Here is a 15,459-nt window from a genome sequence, read left to right on the forward strand (position 1 = left end):
GAGCGCTTGCCCAGCACCACATTAAAAAAATAATAATAATCAAATAGAATAAAGGCATTATGTCCATCTTCAACTAAAAAAAAAATAAAAAGACAAAAAAAAAAAAAAAAACCCTAAACTTATGAAAACTAAGCACACTCCTGACACTCAGGAGTTAAAAACCATCTTCTTAAATTCTCAGAAGTGTGAGGCTAGTTTCAAACACCTTGAAACATAATTTCTCATGTAATCATTAGTAAGGCTAAATTATTTATATTTTAAAAACATTGCACTGCAGGTGAATTTTGCATTGGGCATGTATACTTAAAAAATTTTCACTGAAACACACAATTAAAAGAACCAAAACCTACAGCTGGAGATAAAAGTTCTTTTATCTTTAGTTTAGTCATTATCTCACTGGAATCTCTTTTTGCTCTTTCAAACAGGTCCCTGAGGACACAAAGGTGAGCAAACACAGTTCCAGTCTCCTGGGGCTGAATGCAGCCAGTAGCCAGTAGTCATAGAAACAAATGTAACTACCAGCCTGGCCAGATGATCTGGTAATAGGGGTGGGGACATCAGGAAAGACTTTCCCAAGGAAGTGGTGCCTTGGGCTAATGTGTAAGAAGGGGTACCTAGAAGACGGCAGAAAACAGCAGTTCAGACCAGAAAGGAAGTGTGCAAGCAAAGCTACAGAGTTACAAGGGGGCACTCAAAGGAAAAGTGTACTTTATATGCTTAATATAAAAATGGTGCAGTTAAAAAGTGCATGCTTTCTGAAGTGGGGAACCATGAACTGAAATCAAATTCCATGCATAGATGAGTTTGTCAGGATGAGCCCAACTATTAAGTATAACTTTAATATATAGCTCTAATTTTTAAAAAATTATGTCTTCTATTCATTCTTTATTAAGAAACAATTTCATTGTCTCAGAATTTTTCTCTATACAAATTTTTCTCTATATAAATGCTAAACATTCTATTTAAGACATTTTTAAAAATTACTGTTAAACTGGGCAGGGTGCCTGTAATTCCAGCTACTGCTGGCAGCTATGTGGTAGTTTGTGTCTGCATACGTGTAACTTACTTAGTGGAGCTAATCTTTTTCTTCAAATGGCAATGATTTGCCACTCTATAAACATGAAATGAGTACCAGGTGGAACAGTGATAAGAAAAGTCAAGGCACTAACAGTCAAAGACCATTCTCGGCATTTTAGCAAGACTCTTCTAAATAAATTAATTAATTAAAATTTTTAGAAAGTGTTGGGGATGTAGCTCAATGGTACAGTGCTTGCCGAGCATGTGCTAGGCCCTAGGTTCAATTCCTAGCACACTGAAATTAAAAACAAACAAACAAACAAACAAAAAACTGTTACACAAAACTGTATAGTGAGCATTTTCCATGCTATTTGTAATATATATATATATATATATATATATATATATATATATGAAAAAAAACCCTTAAACTTCCCTTATAAAGAGTCTTCTTTTCTTCAAATAAAGAGGTTTCTACTTGGGAGAAACTACAACATATACTTTCAAAACTGTTCTCACACATATGCACCAAAGGAATTCACTTATTTCCTACCAGAATTTCAAGGTTCCACACACCCTTTTTTTTTCTTAATATTTATTTTTTAGTTTTCGGCAGACACAACATCTTTGTTTGTATGTGGTGCTGAGGATCGAACCGGGGCCGCACGCATGCTAGCCGAGCACGTTACTGCTTGACCACATCCCCAGCCCCTCCACACACCCTTAATTCAACCAGGGCTGTAAGAAGTACATGTGTAACTTTAGTTAGTGGAGCTGGAAAGGCATTTTCTTAAAAAAAAAAAAAGAGAGAGAGAGAGAAAAGAAAGAAAGAAATAGAAAAAGGCATTAGGAACTTCAAGAATCTGGTTAGAGGGGCTGGGGTTGTGGCTCAGTGGTAGAGTACTTGCTCACTTAGCATGCGCAAGGCACTGGGTTTGATCCTTGGCACCATATAAATAAAATAAAGGTATAAAAAAAATGTTGTATCCAAAAAAATCTGATTAGAATGATTACTTCTAAAAGTGACTCTGTAAGCACAAAGGACCTAAATTAGTTACCAAAGGTTAACTGTGACGTGGAAATGACAGCTAAGTTACACAGATATGGATAACTACCACTATTTTCCTTAAGTCCCTTTTGATATATGTAGAAAATGAATTCTTTCTCAACTTGGTCTTTTTTAAAACAAAACTTAAATTTACCCAAATTCACCATAGGACTGTGTCAAAATATAAACTTTAGGGGCTTGCAACAGAGGACAAGACTAAAACATTCTTATCAGCCTTTCACTGTATTTGCTAAATGAGGCAAGACTGGACTTCAGAGTGGTGTATGCATTTAAACTGAATTCAGCATTCTACAAGGAAAGATTAGAAACAAAAAAACAGATAATCCCTTTAAAATGTGCAGTTACTGATTACCTATCTTCAACAGTGAAGAATGACCCAATTCTAATTCTTTTTTAAGAAACTATTTTATTTATTTTAATTTTCTCTTAGTTGTAGTTGGACCCAACACCTTTATTTTGTTTATTTTTATGTGGTGCTGAGGATCGAACACAGCGCCTCACGCATGCTAGGTGAGCGCTCTACCGCTGAGCCACAACCCCAGCATCCAATTTGAATTCTTTTAAAAGAAAATGTCTTCATTTTTCTATTGTGAATATACAAAGAATTTTTAAAACCCATGATTGAAGATAATTGCACCTTTCAAACAACCTGTAAGAATGAAAAAAAAAAAATGAACTGAAGTCATTCTCTGGTAAATTCAAAGCGAAACCCAACATGACCTCAAATATTCAGATACTGAATATATATCTCATCACTTCTTAATACTTATAGCAAGAGCCTAAGTGCCATTTGAGCCTGAAATTTTTATTACAAGTTACTGGTCATTGGTTACTAAGAATATTCCAAAAAAAGAACAGGAAGGAAAAGAAATCAAACTACTCAGATGTGGGGAAGGACAAGGGTGTGCTTATAGAGGGTCTGGGGAACCCAAGAGTGACACCTTTACTCTCTGGGAACAATTCAAAAAATTAGACAGCCTGGTAAGGTGGTGCACACCTTAATCCCAGCTACTCTGGGGGGTGAGGCAGGAGGATCACAAATTGGAGGCCAGCCTCAGCAACTCTCCCTGTCTCAAAATAAAAAATAAGGGATGGGGATGTGGCTCAGAGGTAAAGCATACCTGGGTTCACTCCCCAGTACAGAAACAAAGAACAGAGAGAACTTTTGATTTGACAGAGAATCACCAAACAGTAGGGAAACCAAACAAAACAAAACCCAAATTTGAGGAAGTGTCCTCTTGATAAATGCTTCACTGCTGGTCTTTTTCTTCAAATAGCAATGGTCTGTGGCTCTGTAAACAGGGAAACTGAGCACCAGTTTTCTAACCGTGATTAGAAAGTTGAGATCCTAACAGAAGTCTGGGATTTGCCTTCAGAGTAGCACAGATAACAAAAGTAGGAAGAACTCAGAAATGCTGTGAGGCTTGTGCTTAGTGAGGACATATTCATTTCAAGTTGGGTACAAGAACCAGTGTCCTTTTTAATTTGATGAAAAAACTAAGCTCAGACTTCACCATCAAATAAAACTCAGTTAGCACCTGCAGTTGCTAAGCTGTATCCTACCTAAAGCACACACTGGTGCCTCAGAAGAGGCAGGTGGGAAACAGCACAAACCAGACCTCTGTGTCACAAACCACTCTTAAGGTTGCAAGACAACTGTGAAATAGGATGTGTAAGTGGCAATTTCTGGAGCATGTGGCAACAAACCTCAAAATCAAAATTCCCTTTGAAATCTTTGGCTTGCCTTAATTTTTCTTATTAAAAAGGTCGGCACAAAATCATTATGTTTAAAAGTTGGCAAGTTCTACCAATCTAATAAAACCCAGGAACGCCACACTCGAAATATATTAACAAGGTAATTATTTCAGCGACAGAAGCAACAGGTTCCCAGAACCCTCGTTTCTATACAGCCTGCACTCGCGGTCCAGACCCAGACCTTGGCACCAACTCCAAGCTCCGCAGTCACCGACAATTCCTGTCTCCATCGAAGGCCCTCCGACAACACACACCCGGTTCTCACCAACCCAAAAGTCGCTTAGATGTTTCGAAAACAAATATGGAAAAGGGTGCTCATGTTTATAAAAGTGGCCTCCCAGAAACGACGTGCCCAGCCCGCACCGCAGGCCGGCCGCAGCCCGGGACGCGCCGCCTACCCGGTCCCCCTTCCGCGGCTGGGGCAGGAAAACCGCCCCGGGAGCGGCGCCGGGGAAGGCGGCGCGGGGGGAAGGCGGCCCGGCGGCCCGGGAGCACGGCGGCCCCGGCGCCCGCTTTCACACGCAGTCACAGAACGAGCAGGCACAACTCCCGGCCGCGCGGGAGCCAAGTCCCCCGCGTAACTCGGGCCTGGGCCCTTCTTCGAGCGGGCACCTAACCGAAAGTACAGTCATTTCCCTCTCGGTACCGATTCGCGCTGGCAGTGCCATTCAAACCGAAAAGGCAGCAAAACAGAAAGCGCGGAGCCAAGGGGCGCGGGGGGCCGGCCGCGCGGGCCGGGCTCCGGGGCGGCGGCGGCGGGCGACTCCCAGACACTCCGGGGCTGCGGGAACTTTCCGCCCCGCTCCCGCCGCCGCCCGCGCCCAGGCGCAAACTTTGAGGCGGCGTCGCGCTGGGGTCCCGACCAGCCCCGCCGCCCCCCGCCTCACGGCGCCGCCACGCCGGAGGGGGCTGGCTGGGCCGCGGGCCGGCCTTGGGTCCCGCCGAGCGCCCTCCCGGCCTCCTCGGGCCGCCGCCGCCCGCGCCCCCGACCCTCCCCGCGCCGCCGTGGGCCGAGCGGCCGGCCGGGCCTGCTCCGCGCGCCCCTCACCTTGGTGGCCATGGCGGGCGGGTCCCCCGGCCCGGGACGGCCGGCTCGTCTCCCGCGCCGCGGCGGGTCGGCCCAAGCCGGGAGGGCGCGCGAGGACGGTGGCGACGGCGATGGCTGGGCCCCGGCGCGGCGGCGGCTCCGCCTCGGCCCCGAGTGTCGGCGCTCAGGCCCGCGGCTGGGCGCTCGGAGACTCCAGCCGCCGCCCGCCCCTGCAGTTCCTGAAAGTCCCCGGCTGCGCGGCCCCCGCCCCCGCCGGCCGAGCCTCCCATTTACCGCGGCGTGCGCGGCGCGGCCGGCGGAAGCGCGCCCGGGGCCCTCGGCCGCCGCCCGGCCTCCCCGCCCGCCGCCGCCCCCGCGCCGGCCTCCGCCCTGGCGCGTTTCATGAGGGGCGGCCGCGTCCCGAGTGCCGGCGGGGTCGGGCCCGGCGCGGGTCGGGCCCGCATGGCCGCGCCGGCGGAGCGCCCGCCGAGGGCCGGGCCGGCCGCGCGAAGCTCGCGTGCGGGGTGCGGGAGGCGGGCAGGGGCGGCGGAGCCTCAGCTGGCCCCGGCAGGCGGGGGCGCGCCCGGGAGCCTCGCGGGTCGGGGTCGCCGCGGGGCGGCGTGTGCGGACGCGAGGAGCGGGCGACGGCCGACCGGCCTGCAGCGCTCCCGGGCCGAGCCGGCGGGATCTCAGTCCCCGCGACCCAGGGACCTCTGGCGCCCTTGACGGAGTCCAAACGCTGAGGACCCCTAGGTGGGGACGACGGGTTCCCCCAAGAGCAAAGAGAGCTCCGGAGGTGTCAGAGTGTCTTTCCAGAGTTGGATTATATGGGGCTTATGAAACAAATGACATGGACCAGCACGATTTTCACTCAAGTACAGAGACAGGACTGGAAAGTGTACTCCAGCTTGTATAATAGCCCAGCTCATTTTGTTTTTACTAGGGCCTTATTAAAAGAGGCAATAATCAAATAAATCACCTGTGTTCCTAGGAAAATGGTGTTTAGGGTTAATGTCAAAGGTTGTGTCTTCTCAAGACCATATTTGACCTTCAGAGTTTGCTAGTTAGTCAATAACAGGTGTTTAAGTGGTGCTTCAGGATTGGCTACGAATATTGGAATTAACTGTTGAGCTCATTGTCAAAGCTATAGCTATGGAAATAGTCTTAAATAGCCGTCTAAGAAAAGGAAAGTAGGCGGCCAATATTCAGTAACAGCCTATTTGCTATATACTATGTTCTTATATCCTTCTATCTCATTCGATCCTTTGAAAACATTACTAGTGTCTGTTGTTTACAAATATGAACAAAACTCACCTAAATAACCTACCTGATTTGGTAACACTTTTAAAATGAAAAAAAAGACCATAAACTTGGACCAAGCTACTCTACTTCTAAGAATTTATATTCCTGTTGGATTTGTACAAGTGAGCAAAGATGCTCATCAAAGCATTGTTCTGTAATAATTCCAAACAGTAAACAACCTGTATGCTTGTTAATAGGACTGTTTCAATAAATAAGATAGATACCCCAATACAAATGAAATTCTTGGAAGTTAGTAAGAGAATGGTAATACAGTCAGCCCACTTTGTAGGTTCCCCACCCTCAGACTCAGCCACCCTTAGATGGAAAATAAGTCAAAAAGAAAAATTGTGTCTGTACTGAACATGTAGGCCTTGCGGGAGGGGGTGGAGATGCAGTGACAATGCATTATTAAAATACAGGAAACAAAGGTTTTCTTATATTCTAGATTCCTTTCATGTAACTTATCATTGAAGTGCATGTTTATCTTTTTTATATACTTTCTAATTATTGGTTGACATCTGTTTGTCTTGGATGTAATTACCAAATACACAGAATTTCAAACTGATAACTCCACATTTATAGATGTAGCTAGCAATGAGGCCACACAAAGTCAGAGATGACTTTCCATGGCTGTGAAATAAGCCAGAACTCACTTCCCTTATCATCGTCTACACAACATGTCATTTTCAAAGTAACAACACTCTAGGTGAGAAATGTGAAGGTCAAGAGAGGCACTGTTAAAAACCAGACAAGAATACCCCTGTCCTGAACTGTACTAAGAGCCACACCCACACTAGACTACATAGAAAAATTGTGACATTCCTTCATCTCATCAGGTCCAGCTGCCCAGTGGAATGAGGCTTCTCCCAGAAGAAAACTGACTTCAGGCTCATGATCACGAAGAGCCCTGGTCAAAGTGCCAGGTAGTTGGTTTTGTCTTGGGCTTTCCTCCATTCTGTGTTCCTCCTCCAGTGAGCTTCTCCTTACTGGCCCTTGGTGAGCCTGGCCTCAGGACCTGGAGGCCCAGGCACCAGGGCTCCAGCAGGCTAAGCTCAGGAGTGACCTCTGTAGCAGGAGCTTTTGCTCCTGTTAGTGAGAACACAATTCAGTAAGAAATTGGATTTGTATTTACAGACAACTTTTGGTTATTACTAGATTGCACTTTTCAAAATAAAGAACCAGAGCCAGAGCAACACAGCTGCCCAAGGAAACAGAAGGCTGAAGATTCCTGGAAGCCATGCTAGAGACATGAGTGGTGACAAGGACAGAATGGCCATTAATTTTTGCCCTGAGTCTGATGGTCAGGTGTTGTGCTGTACACTTGCAAAGTTAAGCATTTCTGTTTTATTTTATTTTATTATTTTAAATATGGAACACTTCCCAAATTTGGGTGTCATGTTTGCACAAGGGCCAAGCAAATCTTCTCTATATGGTTCCAATTTTAGTACATGTGATACTGAAGTGAGCACGCACTTCTGTTGAACAGCAGAAGTTAACGACAATTTCACTATTGTCACTCAGAAATTGTTTAGCTCTGAACTCATATTTTCAAATTGAAATGATAGTTTTTAAAATATGAATTATAGCTTAAGAAATAACTTTGGGGATTCAACAAAACATAAATACTACCATTTACTACATCAAATACCATGTCATTTGCCTTCTCTCATTTTCCCTCTTTTCTTCCTCAGGTACTGTCTTTCAATCATCAGATCTGGATCCTTGACAAGTCATGTGACTGCAGAGACAGGACTTAACTGCAGTCTTCTGAACTGCAAAATGGGCTGATGACAGTGCATGCCTCATGGACTTGTTGTTTGGGTAAAAAAAAGATAACAGATTCAAAGGAGTTAGCATGATGTTTTGCATATAACAAACAGCAAATATTAGGTATCATTATTCTTATTTCCTTATCTATCCAAAATTAGTTTCTACTTATGTTCCTATAGCTTAGAGTCCCACTAAGTGCTAGATCAACTAATGTGAAACCAGTGTGGGAATATCAATATGAGACTCTGAAGTCTAATGTAAAATAGGATGGAAAGTGTGAAGTTTCCCTTTGTACATGCTGGAAGGCTGGGGATTAGGAGAGTGTAGACCCTCAGAGGGCCAGGGTCTAGCCTGAAGGCTTCTGTCTCTTCCCACCTCTGTGCTGCAAGTTCACTGAGGTTAAAGGAAGTCTCAGGGTGACCCTGAAAATTAACCACAGAAAGGGGAGTGGCAGATGCTGTTCCAGTCTGGTTTGATGTATTCTGGCCTCACCTTGCACAGGTGCTATTTCAGGTGTTGGAGATAAAAGTCCCTGTTCACCTTAGGATTTACAATGTGTAGAGGGTGGGGAAGTACAAGAAACCATAAACAGATGTATGATGTACCAGGTCTTTCAATAAGGTACTCTGAAGAAAACTAAAGCAGGTTACCCTTGGGGACAGAGTGGTGGGAGAGGTTATTTTCTGTAAGACTGTCCCATGGTGTTAGGCTAGCTGCTTTCATACGTAAAGGTATATGGTTTTGTTTTTGTACTGGGGATTAATCCCAGGGTCACTTAACCACAGAGCCACATCCCCAGCCCTTTTAATTTTTTATTTTGAGACAGGGTCTCACTAAGTTGCTGAAAGTATACAGCTTTTTAAATTTTGTTTGTTTTAATTGGTTGGCTAATTAGTTGGTTTTCATTTTTGTTCCATTTTGACTTCTTTCTTTCACATGTCTGGAAGAAATAGGGCCATGAAGATATTGGGACATAATATCCAGAGGAGGAATATAATTGCAAGGGCCTGAGTACACCAGGGAAGGACGGTATGGATGATTGGAAGAGCCTGTGGACCGAAGCTGCCCAGATGGAGAGGGAGCACTGGCAGGTAGGGAATTCTGGGACAGAGACTATCGGTGCTTGGGCCTGCACCTATTGCTTGCTGGGTTGGAGTGGTACTAATTCCCAGGGAGAAGGCTGAGCCAGAGGAGACTGCAGCAAGGGTAAGGCTGGATCACAGTTGGCTTCCCAAGGAAGTCCAGCCCCAGGATGTCTTTTGAAACTTAGCCCTGGGCTGTGGCTCACATTATCTGGCCTGTTTTGGGTCCAGATCCACAAACATACTTACATTCAACAATTTGACACAAAAAAAGTAAGTACTAATGGGAATAGGAATCATTGGGTGGCATAGCAAGGGACATTTTCCTAGCTCATGTGTTATTGCTCAAGTCACAAACATTGGAGCGTTATCTTTAAAGTCCATGTAACAGGGCAGCACACATGAACACATGTTCCTATTTAACTCTAATGGCAGTGCTTGCTAAAGATGAGTGCCAGATATTTGCCATTACCAACATGATTGACAGACATCAAGAATTACATTCTCTGTACCCTGGAGTCCTATTCTTCCTCAGACCCTTGATCAGACAGGTCACACTGCAGAGTACTAAATGGTGAGCAGATGGCCAGGCCTTGGAATTGGACAGTACTTGGCTTGAAACTCACTTCTGCCTCTTAACCACCTTTAATCTTGATCTTTAGTACCAATTTTAATCTTGATCCTTAGTACCAATTTTTTGTCTTAATCTACTTGGGCTGCTAAAATAGAATACCATAGATGAGGCTTATAAATAACAGTTACGTCTCACAGTTCTGGAGGGGAAAGTCCAAGATCAGTGTTCTGACATTTTGGGCATCTAGTGAAAGCCTGCTTCCTGGTTTTTAGGTGGTCATCTTTTCAGTGCATCCTCACATGGCAGGAGGGGAAGGTGTCTCTCGGAGCCTCTTTTATAAGGGCACTTATCTCATTCACAAATGATCTAATCCGAATAACCAAAGATACCACCTCCAAATACCATCACATTGGGGTTAGGATTGCCACATACAGATTCAAAGGGATGGAAACATTCAGTCAATACCATCATGATGTTGCCTTAAGTTTGTTTTGAAGATTCTAACTGGAACAGCATTCTCTTTTAACAGTTCCTATTAGTTGTCAATAATTTTGTATTTGGTGGGCTTTACCTGTGTGCCAATACCTTTTTTTTTTTTTTTTTGGTACCAGAGATTGAACCCAGGGGCACTCAGCCACTGAGCCATGTTCCCATCCTTTTAGAGACAGTGTTTCACTGAGTTGCTTAGGGGCTTGCTAAGTTGCTGAGTTTGACTTTGAACTCACAATCTTCCTGCCTCAACCTCCCAAGTTGGCCAGTATCTTATTATAGTTCTCAGTTCTATAACAAACGACCTGGTATGCTACTCCATAATTATTCCAGCACATTCTTTATTCAGAACCTGTATTTGCTCACTCCTATGGTATTTCTCTGTTTCATTTTTCATGTTTTTTTCTCTTTGAAATCCTCTTTTCTTGACCTCATTGTGTTGCATGTTGTCCCTTAGTACATTTATACTCTTCTCTAATGTATCTAGTATCTGTACTGTAGTTCCTTAGAATTCTCACAGGCATTTCAGCAATTTTTTATGCTTCTTAACATTAGTAAACCTTTGAAATTTCAATATGCAAAATGTTATTCTAAGTAAACAAATACATAGAAACTCACAATACAAGCTAAACTGTTCTTACGTAGAAATTCCAAGTTTAATCTTAAAAAGGATTAAGTAAATAACTTCAGAAACACATATGGTTCTTAGAAAAAGTCTCTGTTTTCTGTCCATATAAATATTTGTAAAGTAAAGGTTTGAGGGTTTTTTTTGTTTTGTTTTGTTTTTAACTTGGTGACTGTGTGTTCATTCACTTGAGAGATGCACATGAGAGCCCTGGCCCTGAGCTTGGCTTTGATTATGGTCAATTTGGTCTATTAGCTGCTTTTTATTTCATTCACAAGATATTTATTGAGAGCCTACAATGTGCCAAGACTTATGGTAGGTATACTAGAGAATGCATTTGTGTGTTCCTAGCATTTAAAATATCTTTAGATAGGCTGAGGATATGGTTCAGAAGTAGAGTGTTTGCCCAGCGTGTGTGAAACCCTGGGTTCAATCCCCAATACTGAAAATCAAAATAAAATAAAAAATTATCATAAGAGAAAAATAACATCCATTCTGCTACCACAGAGACAGTTCTGGCTGGCTAATTACTCTTACTTAACCAATGTCCTCTGCTGCTTCCTGCAAACAGAACTCTCCTGTTATGGCAATGAGAACCACTAGGAGAATCGCCTGTGTTTCAGAGAACCTGCGGTTTTAGAAGTAGAGAGGGGGAAAGCTGTAAAAGCAGAACAGTGTAGGGGAATCAGACAAGCCACAGTACTCCTACCCCAAACCCAACACAACTGCTCCAGGGCTAGCAGCCTGCAGCTGGCCCAGCCTCTAAAACCTTCCACCGGAACTTGACAATTAGGATCAAGTTGGCATATTTTTGTGATTGTAGTTGTGTTAGGAGGAATTGAAGACCTGTTGGCTCCTTGGATAAAATCAGTCTCATGCCTCTTTGATCGATTAAGTCTACGGAACTGAGGGGAAGTAGATGCTTTTGTAATGTGGTAACTGGCTCTGTGAGGACTCTGACGCCCGTGGTCTGAAGTACGCAGCCTGGATCATTTGAGAGAGGGACACAAGTTTTGTCCTTAGAGTGAAATGAAGGGGGTCGGGGAAGAAATTAAGAATCTCAAGACCCAGCAGCAGAGCATTTAGCCAAGTATGAGGCCTTTTAATCTGAGGCCCTGTGAACTGTACAGGCCTTTCGTCCATGATGCCAGCCCTGACAATTGTGTTTTCACAACAGCTAGTTGTCACCTCTGATAGGTATAATCAGGAAGCTGTGTCTTGAAAAACGGGTACATTTTCAGTTTTCCAGGTGGAAGGGATGGTCTGCACAAAGATTTAACAATGAATCAGCTTAGGCTATATTCCCCTGATGTCAGGCAGGCCAAGTTTAATTGAGACAGAGGTTTTCAGGCTAGAAAGATAGGTAGAGGGCAGACTCAGTGTTCTTGCAAGATGAATTTGGTGGTGGTGGAGAAGGGGCATTGATGCAAGCCCATTCTGGGAAAGGAGACCATTTAAAAGGCGCTTGGGTGCTTGAAGTCATTACTAGTGTAGTGATCATGGCTATACTATTCTGAGATGGACGCTTTTCTTCTCTTCTCTTCCCCAGTACTTCCAACTGTAAAGAGAATGTATCAGAGGCCACTGGTTTGCTCTGAACTCCTGCAGTAGGCCCAAAAGCCTAAACCAAAATGGAGTTAGTGATAGGACAGAACGTTCAAAGAAATCTTTCGAGACAGTTCAAAAACAAAGTTTCATGACGGGGAAAGCCTGTCAGGTTGCCCAGTAGAGTGGCACAGCAGACAGAATTATCTTAATAGGGGTTTCTTTGTTTTGGTTTGGTTTTTAAATTGTCAATGGACCTTTATTTTATTTATTTATATGCAGCACTGAGAATTGAACCCAGTGCCTCGCACATGCTAGGCAGGCACTCTACCACTGAACCACCACCCCAGTCTCTTAAAAGGGTTTTTATATACACATATTTTTAACAAGGAATCAGAGCATGTTAGACATGGCCTTGAGTGTAGCAGCTAGAATTGACCTTGAGTGCAGGTGGCTGGGCAATAACAGAACTTTGTATTTAGGGACCTTGGAAGGGGCAGGGTGCTGAGGAAACAGGGTATTTTAAGTTTCTTTTTCTTAGTAGCTTATAAGCCACAGCCCCAGGCCAAGAGGCAGTTTCAGAACCCAAATGGAGTCACTAATGTTCAGGATATCTCATTAGTTAGTTGTGCTGAAGTTCCATGTGACTAAGCCAAAACTACATTATCTGACTTTGCAAGAAGTCAACAGGTAGAAAGATAATAGCCAAATCTCTGAGCACACCAGTTTTAGCCAGCGTGATAACGAAGTTCCCTCTGCTTTAACCTTTACAAAGAAAGTTATTTCAAATACTCAACCAGCTTTTTGCTCTGATTTCACTTTCCTCAGCCTTTTTCTGTCTTTAAGGTCAACCTCTCCTACTTAGTTCATCAGAGAACTCTTCTCTCTTATGATACAAGGTGTTGCCTTATTCTAGAATTGCAAATAAAAGCCAATGAAGACCTATAAACTGTCTGGGGATGTGGCTCAAGTGGTAGCATGCTTGCCTGGCATGCGTGAGGTACTGGGTTTGATCCTAAGCACCACATAAAAATAAAGCTATTGTGTTCACCTAAAAAAACTAAAAAATAAATATTAAAAAAAAGACCCATAAACTAAAGTTTGTTGTGATTTTTGTCTTGTGACAGTGTCCAGCAACTGTGAACTGAAAGATACTTCTGGCAGCTACTGAGACCCTTTGAGGAATGCATGAAAGGCATTTTCACCCTTTTGATGTCCTCTGCCTTTCTCATGGCATCCCAAGGGTTGTAAATTCCTCTCCTGTCAGACTCTGCCTTTTTAGCATTGAGCCCCTAATCAATTTGACTTTCAAATCCAGGGTTGACTTGTGCTAGGAGACAGCATATAGCTTTGGGGGTTTGTGGTGGCTGATGATTTGCTGGCAAGAATGGGAGCTCACCAGTCCGGGTCCCACAGGTCTCAGGTGTCTGACTGCAGCAGATGGGACTGGCAGTAAATGGCAATTATGGCTTGGCACATGGACTCCACCTTTCAGAAATTCACAGTGATATTGTATTCTTTCCTCTTTGTTTCTTTTTCTTGCACACAGATTGCTGTGATCACAAGCAATAGCTATGCTTACATTTAAGTCATTGTAGGATTGCTTTTATGCATGATGACAGGAAATTATTTTTAATTTCTTAACCATGATTAGCCAGTCATCAATCAATCACCATTACTTGTCCAAGCCATCATTTCCTCTCCTACCTGCAATGCCTACGGCATCACACTGCATGGGTGGGTGAGTTTCTGGCTTCTTTAATCCACTCTATTGGTGTATTTCTATCTCTTTGTCAGTGCTTCGTTGTCTTTTTTTGTTGTTGTTAATTTTTAAAATTTATGTATGACAACAGAATGCATTACAATTCATATTACACACATAGAGCACAAATTTTTCATATCTCTGGTTGTATACAAAGTATATTCACACCAATTCGTGTCTTCATACCTATACTTTGGATAATGATGTCCATCACATTCCACCATCATTTCTAACCCCATGCCGCTACATTGTCTTACTTACTGAATTCTTACAATATCTTCTTACTTAATGTAGCAAAAAAAAAAAAAAAAAATCTTAAATTTCAGTGATTTAACACAATTTTTCCCCTACTCACAAAGACATGGCATGGTGGGGAGGGTAGGGTGGGCTCTGCTCCATGCAGACATTCAGGCTTTTCTGTGTGGTGTCTTTACCATTTCCAAGTCTTGAGAGTTCTCCTCTGGACCAACTGCTTCTGGTAGTGATACACAAGCAGGGAAATATTCACACCACTTTATGTTGGCCACTTGACCTCATTTAATTGTAGACAAGGCTGGAAAAGTAATCTGGTTGTATGCCCAAAGGAAACAGGAAACAAGCCTGGTAAATATTCAGTTTGTCCTAATCTCACACAAGGACCAAAATAGGATATGTCAAACTGAACACAACTGATCTTACAAAATTTTCTCTCCCTCTTACTTTTCTTTCTCTATTTTCCATCTCTTTCATTCATTGAATACCTATTTGTGGACAGTCCACTAGGCTTCTGGGATAGGCTGCCTCTAAGAGAACCCCTAACAATTCCTTTTCCTATACGCATTCCCTTATGTAGTCCCTTCCCCTTGAATGAGACCTGAACTTACGGAATTGCTTTTAATGAATAGAACAGGGTTGAAGGGATAGATTCACCTCCAAGGTTAGGTTGTAAAAAACTATAGTTTCCATCTTGGTGCTCTATGATTCACTCAGTCTCTGTCTTTTGGATCACCAGCTACCATGTCATGAGGATGCCCAGGTGGCCCTTGGGGAGACTTCCACATTACAAGGAAATGAGGTCTGCCTGCAAAAACATAAATAAGCTGAATCTTCCTGAGATCTTCTGAGGTCCACCAGCGGTCTGTGAGTGAACTTGTGTGTGGATTCTCCAGTCCTGAGAGGACTGCAGCCCTGCTGACTCCTGGCTGCAATCTCCCCTCAGCCAGAGGCACCCACTAAGTTATCCCCCAAATAAATGTCAGATAATCAATATAATTTTGTATTAATTACTGGGGACAAAGGAGTTAAGAAGGCATTTCTTGACTAAAGAACATCTTGGCTAAGACATCATCTTTTCCATACCAACATGAAATCATAGGGTTATCTCTGCCTCCTATTTCAGTTTACAGTCCTGACGGACCTCCATACCCCTAAATTCCACATTTGGAGGTAGCCCACTGGTGTTC

General features: G+C 43.6%; 1 long non-coding RNA gene and 1 other non-coding gene across 3 annotated transcripts; one reads left to right on the forward strand and one right to left on the reverse strand.

Moving 5' to 3' along the window:
* The first annotated feature begins 4,355 nt into the window (after positions 1–4,355).
* LOC143401079 (uncharacterized) lies at positions 4,356–15,236 on the forward strand. Of its 2 annotated transcripts, XR_013091585.2 has the most exons (6): positions 4,356–4,463; positions 7,007–7,093; positions 7,326–7,498; positions 7,862–7,991; positions 8,888–9,031; positions 15,009–15,236. It is a non-coding gene; the product is annotated as an uncharacterized LOC143401079 (long non-coding RNA). The 2 variants fall into 2 exon arrangements; XR_013091584.2 differs by lacking the exon at positions 4,356–4,463 and having other exon boundaries at positions 6,638–7,093.
* On the reverse strand, positions 7,533–7,639 carry LOC143402733 (U6 spliceosomal RNA). The gene has a single exon (XR_013091789.1). It is a non-coding gene; the product is annotated as a U6 spliceosomal RNA (small nuclear RNA).
* Positions 15,237–15,459: the final 223 nt, after the last annotated feature.

The sequence above is a fragment of the Callospermophilus lateralis genome, chromosome 6 (assembly GCF_048772815.1).
Source record: "Callospermophilus lateralis isolate mCalLat2 chromosome 6, mCalLat2.hap1, whole genome shotgun sequence".
Lineage (NCBI taxonomy): Eukaryota > Metazoa > Chordata > Mammalia > Rodentia > Sciuridae > Callospermophilus > Callospermophilus lateralis.